This window comes from Leptonychotes weddellii, chromosome 10 (genome assembly GCF_054177405.1).
Source record: "Leptonychotes weddellii isolate Sample4059 chromosome 10, ASM5417740v2, whole genome shotgun sequence".
Lineage (NCBI taxonomy): Eukaryota > Metazoa > Chordata > Mammalia > Carnivora > Phocidae > Leptonychotes > Leptonychotes weddellii.
Window position 1 is genome coordinate 29,416,786 of NC_138378.1, and position 7,903 is coordinate 29,424,688.

Below are 7,903 nucleotides of genomic sequence, written 5' to 3' on the forward strand. Positions count from 1 at the left end.
ACTGAGCCACCCAGTTGCCCCATATTTCATTACTTTCTGATAATTTAACATTTTCTCAAATTATCTTGTTTATTTGCTCATTATCCATCCCTTATAATACAAAATAAGCTACATAAAAGCAGTGGTATCTTGTCTTATTTATCGGTAGGTCTCTGTCAACCAATTGATGAATGAATTAGTTACACATTTTGTAGAATGGAAAAAATAATGAACTAGTTGTACAGTTTTGCTTTTCCTTAAATAGCCTTTAAAAGCAATAGACTATGTTTTTTTTTCATTTTGGAAAACAGGTTTATTAGTGAAATTATTACACATATTAATATCTAGAATGCTATTTTCTTTTTTTAAAATTCAAAAAAGCATTTTTTATTATGTACTGTATGGTGACTAACATAACATAATAGACTACTTTTTTTGAGCAGGTTTAGGTTCACAGCAAAACTGAGAGGAAGGTACACAGATTTCCCATATACTCCCCACCCCTACACATGCATAGCTTCCCCATTATCAATATCCTGCACCAGGTGGTATATTTGTTACAATTAATGAACCTATATTGACACATCATTATCACCCAAAGTCCAAAATTGACATTAGGGTTTACTCGTGGTACTATACCTTCTGTGGGTTTGGACAAATGTATAATGACATATATTCATTATTATAATATCGTATAGAATATTTTCACTGCCCTGAAAGCCTTCCATGTTTCTCCTATTCTCTGTCCCCCACCCACCCCTGGCACACACTGATCTTTTTATTGTCTCCACAGTCTTGAGTGTCATGTAGGGGGGACCATACAGTATGTAGCCTTTTCATATTGGCTTCTTTCATTTAGGAATATGCATTTAAGTTTCCTCCATGTCTTCTCATGATTTGATAGCTCATTTTTTTTAGTGCTGAATAATATTCCATTGTCTGGATGTACCACAGTTTATTTAAACATTCATCTACTGAAGGACATCTTTATTCAGTCAGGTGAGTGGGAAAATATGAGGACTGTCTGTAATTTTGTAATTACATGTAACCTTTATGATTTCAAGATGTTGCTAGTGGCCCATTGGCCATATGTGGATCAAAGTGTTTTTCTGCAGTGGTGAAGGATTTGTGCCAACCTGTCTATGCTTCCTCTCTTATTCAACCTCATGACCACTTCGGCCTTGGCTTGTGGGACAGGGTGTGGGCATTGGCAGACCTCAGACATTTTGGAAAGGAAGTTGTTTTTTGGGGGCAGTGGTAAATCTGTTTTTAGACATGTTATTTCTGAGGTGACAGCAGGCTACTGAGCATGACGTCTACATGTATGGAATTGTATGTAGTTAGAAATACAGCACTGCAGATAGAGAGATCATAGTTGATCCTAAATATTTCAGAGTCATAAGAATGAACATCTTAAAGAAAAAGTGTAGATGAACACGAAATATAGGTTGGTGGGCATTTTTGAGGAGAATAAAAGGCAGATGGGATTATATGTGGGGAGGGTCACTGAGGGGCAATCTTAAAAGTTATTGGTAATCTTCTCTTCCATAATCTGAGTGGTTTGTTTTCTATTATTTTCAAAAATCATATATTTAAGTTAATAAAACAATAAAAAAAGAATAAATATGAATTGTCTTTCTAAAAACATGTGCAATACCAAAGAGTGAATTTTTAATACTTCAGATGTCTTTTTTAATTTCATAAAATGTGGTTGCTTGAGGCACTTAGTTGAGAGAATTCAAGTGAGTACAATATTTTTCCTTAGTTTCCAGCTATTTCAGGAACACTATTTTAGTTATGAATGAACTGATGATGATATTTTTCTCAATTCTGTTTACTCGTGTGTAAATAAACATAACTCTTTGAGCTTCCTTTCTCTTCATACTAATGCCTACTCCTCTACAAAAGATGATTTCCAAATCCCACAGCATAAAGAATGGAAAAATCTGTCCTCAAATTAGAGTCTATATTAATGAATGCACGATTTAAAGCATGACATATGTATCAGTTCCTATTGCCAGAATAATGCTACATAGCAAATTACCTCAAAACTTACTGGCTTAAAATATAAGCATATTTATATCATAGTTTGTAGCTTGGCTGGGGGATTCTTGAAGTATTGGATGGAACTGTTCTTATGCTTGCAGTGTGCTATGGATGAGCTAGGGGGCTCTGCTGATTTTAGCTAGGTTCTCTCCTATGTCTGGGATACACCTGCTGTCAGCTTGTCTAGAAGGAACCCCACTGGAAACACTGGGACAATTCTGCTGTGCCTTGCATGCCTTGTCCTCTAGCAGGCTAATCTGAGCATTTTCTCATGGCAAAGGTAGAAGACGAATGTAGAAGAGATGTTCAAGGGCTTTTCTGGAATTCTAGTATATTTTTACAGCCTCTGTTGATGCCATGTTTGCTAAGTTTGCCAAAGCAAGAATCAGGAAATAGAGCAGAACACTCTGTCCAGAGTGGGAGGACACTATACATTACAGGACAAAGGGCGTGGATTCAGGAGAGGGTGAAAAGTGGAGCTATTGATGCAATGCATATACCACCACATGGCCTTGCCCATCTCTTCCCCATGCCCTCCTGTATCCTCTCCCTGCCTATTGAGGTCCTACATCTTAGCTTTCCTCTGAGGCTCAGGTCATGTGTCCCTGACTCTGTAAGTGATCATTCTAACCTTCTTTCCCATCCAAGACCTTAAGGTGCTCACGGTTAGTTTCCATCATTTCTTTTTTATCTACATTCTTGAATGTTACTTCATAAAGACTATGTCCAATCAGACAATGAGGGACTGGTACATTAACTCCTCCCTGGAGTTCTGGTATCTTAACATTTATTTTTGTTGGTAATTGGATATAACCCATCAATCCCTCCCTTCCTTTGATTACCTTTTTTCCTTCCTCCCTCCCTCCCTTGTTTACTTCCTTCTTTCGTCTTTTATTTCTTTTCCTTTCTTAATTTTTAAAAATTTTTCTCTAGATACAAGGATTTTAACTTACTGAGGATAAAGAGGCTCAAAACTCTTTTCATCACAGTTAATTAGATTTCTGACTCACTCTCCTTAGCTAGTATTTCTCCAGGCATATTACTTGTGCATACCCCCCAAAACAGGTGTCAAAACACATTAAAGGCACAGCCTCCTAAAACATCAAAGACTTGTGTTCTTTATTTTTTTAAGTGCCACCACAAAGCTACAAACCTGTCTAAATTAGTTATGTGAAGTGTATTACTGTCAAGATGTAGTTAATTCAGGTGCTGCCCTCAGTATTGAGCTTATTATCTCATTTATATATATGTAAAATTCTGCTTTAATCCAAATTCTGAATCTGAATAATTTATGCAGAGACCAAAGTTATGGCAGGCTAGCAAATAATTTCAGGACCTTTACAGAGATGCCAGGTAAAAGCAAAGAGCTGCAAAGTAGAAGAGAAACAATACAAGTCTTGTTAGGTGGACTGTTCAAGAGTCAGGCACGTTAGATATCAGAACCATGAGAGACGATGGACTCTAAAAAATAATTGAGGGTTCTGGAGGGGAAGGGGGTGGGGGGATGGGTTAGCCTGGTGATGGGTGTTAGGGAGGGCATATTCTGCATGGAGCACTGGGTGTTATGTGCAAACAATGAATCATGGAACACTACATCAGAAACTAATGATGTAATGTATGGTGATTAACATAACATAAAAAAAATACTAATAAATAAATAAATAATAAAGTAAAAAAAAAAAAGTCTTCAGCTTCTCAGTGGACAGTTCTAAGAGAAACTCCAGGGTCTAGACTTTCCACCATGGAGATGACCTTAGCCTAAGCCACCAGCAACAAAGATTTGAAAAAAAGACTAAAAGCAAAATCCATATTCGCTTTATCACAATTGAGCTGTGTGTTGGAATGGGAAGGGTAACTCTAAAACACACTTTTGGGGGCGCCTGGGTGGCTCATTTGGTTAAGCGTCTGCCTTAGGCCTCAAGTCATGATCCCGGAGTCCCAAATCGAGCCCTGAGTCGGGCTCCCTGCTCAGCAGGGAGTCTACTTCTCCCTCTCCTGCCCTTCCCAGCTCCTTCTCTCTCTCGCACACACTCTCTCTCTTTCTCTCTCAAATAAATAAATAAAATCTTAAAAAAAGATTAAAACACACTTTTGAACCTGAGATCAATTGGGCAAGAAATGTAATAAGGCATTATTATCCTCATTATACCTTTGGAGAAACTTAACGTATAACAAAAAAAGAAGTTGAATGCCTTGTCCAACCAAGTTCACACAACTAGCAGGTGCAAGAGAATCTGAACTATCTGGCTTTAGAATCACTTTCCTTTGCTTCCTCAACAGATGGCTGAAAGCATAATCTTGTCCTATATGTAAAACATCCCCAGATTTACTGAAAAAGGATTTCCCCACAGCAAAAGTGAGTCCCCCAGAGAGTAAATACAGAGAGCTTTCCTTGGTTTTTAAAGATTTTGTAATCCAGGTTAATTAGGTATCTCATTACAACCTGTTACTATTTCTTGAGACAAGCAGGAAAAACAAAATGAAGGTGATGAGCTTGGGGGGAAATGGGGTCCATTTTTAAGCAGGCCCTCTTTTTAAAGAATCTTCTCCTTTACTCTTTCTTCTTCCACTTAAAACCAACTGTGACATTTAACTTAGTGCCTTATGATAGAGGATCTCTTTTCCTTCTTTTTTTTTTTCTTTTGATTTCTCCTTTTTCTTGAATAAACTGCTCCGTGAGCTATTTTCCCCCTCTCCCTCTACGTCCTAATACGCCCGGGATGTTCTCTCACACGAAGTCAGCCAGGTTGGTCTGTCTGCTCATGCTTCCACTGTTCTCATAAGAAAAGAGAGGAAGGGGGCTCAACGCCTGGAGTGTGTGAAAATGGGAGTAAGGTGAAGGCAGAGTGTGGCAGGTATTGTCCTGAGGGCATGAATGGATAATCACTCCTGTCACGGCAAATAGACTCTGTCACAAGGAATTCCGTGGTTTTCCAGAGGAAATGAGCTTTCCCTGCAGGCTGCCAAGCCCAAATGAGCTCCTTACAGCACCTGCAGATCTGAGCATCAAGCAATTATTCCACTATCTTGCCTAAAAACAAAGACTGTGCTACCCTTTGACAACCTCTGACCTTTTCCAGCTAACATAAACTAATTATATTTGCAGCAGGAGGGGAGGAAGGCTCTCGTAGTCCTCCGTGGGAGTTGTCCTTCATGCTTTGTGCCATGTTGTCAGTTCTGGCTATCCAAAAAAAATGACCACCCTTCCATCAAGGGAGTTGCTGGGCGAAGCGCTTAAAGAGATACAGGGAGGCCCTTATCACAAATAAATCTCACTGCCCAGGATTTCGCAGTGTACCTGAGTGGCCCACACTGTCCATTTAGCAGTACAAGGGAGCCATTGTTAAGTGTCATTTAGCAGCAATTACAGCCTGGTCAAAACAGTGTTTTTGTTTTGTTTAGTTTTCGCACAACTTGTTAATGGGCCCATGATTAGGTGTAAGGAATAACCCAAGCCACCACGGGCACTGAAACGAGGTTAGAGGTTAATTGAGACTTTCTGTCTCAACAGCCTGAGATTTTGCAACCTTTTGCTGAAAGGACAGTCATGAACAAAAAGGAGATAATATGAGACAATTAGTTGGAAAGCAGGAGGGTCAAAATTCCCAGATGAGAAAGGAAAACTGGCCAAGGGAATCAGGCCAGAGGGACCACCTGGACCACTTCAGATGCCAAGAGTATCTGTGGCCATTCATCTGGTGGATGAGGCGGAAAGTGGTGTGCCCGCCATTCATCACATTGCTCCTCTCTACCAGAGAAAATACAAGGTCAATGCTATAAACAGTAGGCACCCCACAGTAATTGAAATTCCAGAAACTGCCTCATTAGAAGCGCTCACAGGCAATCGGGTTCTTCTTTTCCTACTGATGGTATATTCAGGTCTTGAAATTGTGTGGCCGGCCTTCTTCATGGTGGCTAAAGCTGCAGGGGGGTTTTCTGGGAGAGTTTTTGAAGGACTGTGACTAAATAAACGAGTGCCTTCGCAGGTGAGAGGAAGTGGCCCATCAGGACTTCTCTGGCTTGCTTGCGGGGGCATGGCACGCCCAAAGTCCACGCCTGCTCACTCCCTCTTCACTCTATCAACAGGGCCCCTCTTTCTCTATTCCTTCTATGTCGTAATCAACATTTTGTGTCTTAAGTTCAGCAGCAGCTATTCTTTATCTAGAAAGCCAGGCCCTTGAAACTATTGTTGGAGGTCTCTGGGATTTAATATTTCTTCATTTTTCTTTTAAACCCCCTTCCTCCCCGCCCCCCCAACACAAACTTCGACACATCCAGCTGGCAGACCTCTCTGACTGGAAGTTGACTAAAAATTGCCAACTCATTTTCTTTCGTTCATTTTTTTTTTTCTTTCCAGTGCAGCTGGTGCCAAAATGTGATGATTTGTTTTGCTCCAGTCACTGAAGTTTTTGTTTTCTTTTATTTCAACCCCCTGCTGGCTTCCCAACTTGATGCTGAGTCATCTGGTGCAGGTGTTCTGAGCGGCTGGTATTTATGTCACTCGCAGATGGTTTGGGTAAATTACACGATGTTCCCGCAGCCCCGTAGAGGCTCTCTCGGCTCTCTTTGATCCAAGGGGCTTCCTGTGGCTCCCGCACATGTGCAGGACTTCAGGGCACTGGGTGAACTCTTGGATGGATTCTGTCCAAAGATGGTTAAGTTGCTCTGGGCCCCACAGACTGATGGGCTCCAACTCAGGCTAAGAGAAGTTGACTCGAACAGAGAACCCTGAAATCACAAGGCACCACAGCTTAACCTGCACAGGGAATTACATGCCCAGTGTTCAGTAGAACATGAGTAAGTTAATTCTACTGCTGCCTAAGGAAATTGGGCTAAAAGGGGCCCCATTCTGTCTCTGAAGACGGGGGAGGGAAGTCACGTTGGAAAAATTAGTGTTCTAGTAGAACTGTTAAGTCTTAGAAATATACAGTTAGTGTTTTTTTCTTGCCCCTTGTCTAACCCCACTGTCTCTAACTTGTATTCCCATGTTCAGTGAAAAGACTGGCACATAAAAATCTGAAAATCTCCTTCATTTATACTTTAGACACAGAGCATCAGTGAGGAGCTTATGAATCCTTGCTCCCTTCCCTCTGAGAAAGCTGCCCTTTATCTTGAAGCAATACACTCCACTTGGAAAGGCTCCATGAATTACCTTTCTGTGAAGATTTGCAGCTTAGCAAGGGAAAGCTCTGGCCATTGCCAAAGACATGAAGTATTAACAGTATTTCAGAAGAATTTTCAGAAATAGGCATGCAGAGAAGAGTGCCTTCCCAGTACTGCAGAAATCTCATCACTGTAGGATAACACATTGATTCTCCCATTGACCAACCTTCTGAGGGCTATCTCAGAAAGAGTGACTTTCAGTGCTAAGACCGAAACAGTCCTGGACAAATGGTGACCACCTTAATGTGTGGGGAGCATTTCTCGGAAAACCTGTTAAAACACAGATTTCTGGGCCTCATCCCCAGAGATAATGATTCAGTTAGTCTGGAGTGGGGCCTGAGGGTTTGCATTTTGAACACGCACGAAGGTGATGGTAAAAGTGCCAGAGCGAGGATATATTTTGAGTTGCAAGCATCTAGAACATCCTTCGCTACTCTTTAGCAACTTCAGAAGAGGAGATTACAGGTATGAGAAGATCAAAGTGAAGAAGACAGATGCTGGAGCAATGCATAGACTATAGAAAGGCCTTATTTTTTTACAAAGTGACTTACCCTGAGTGTAGCAGGCAGTTGTTGCCATAAGAAACAACAGCCAATCTCAGTGGCATAGGACAATAAATATATTCTCACATTCCCAGAATGGCAGGCCCAGTGTGGTTCAGCAGATCTGGGCTCAGCCGGTCGGGGGGCGGCGGGGGGGGGGGTGCTGTTTCACT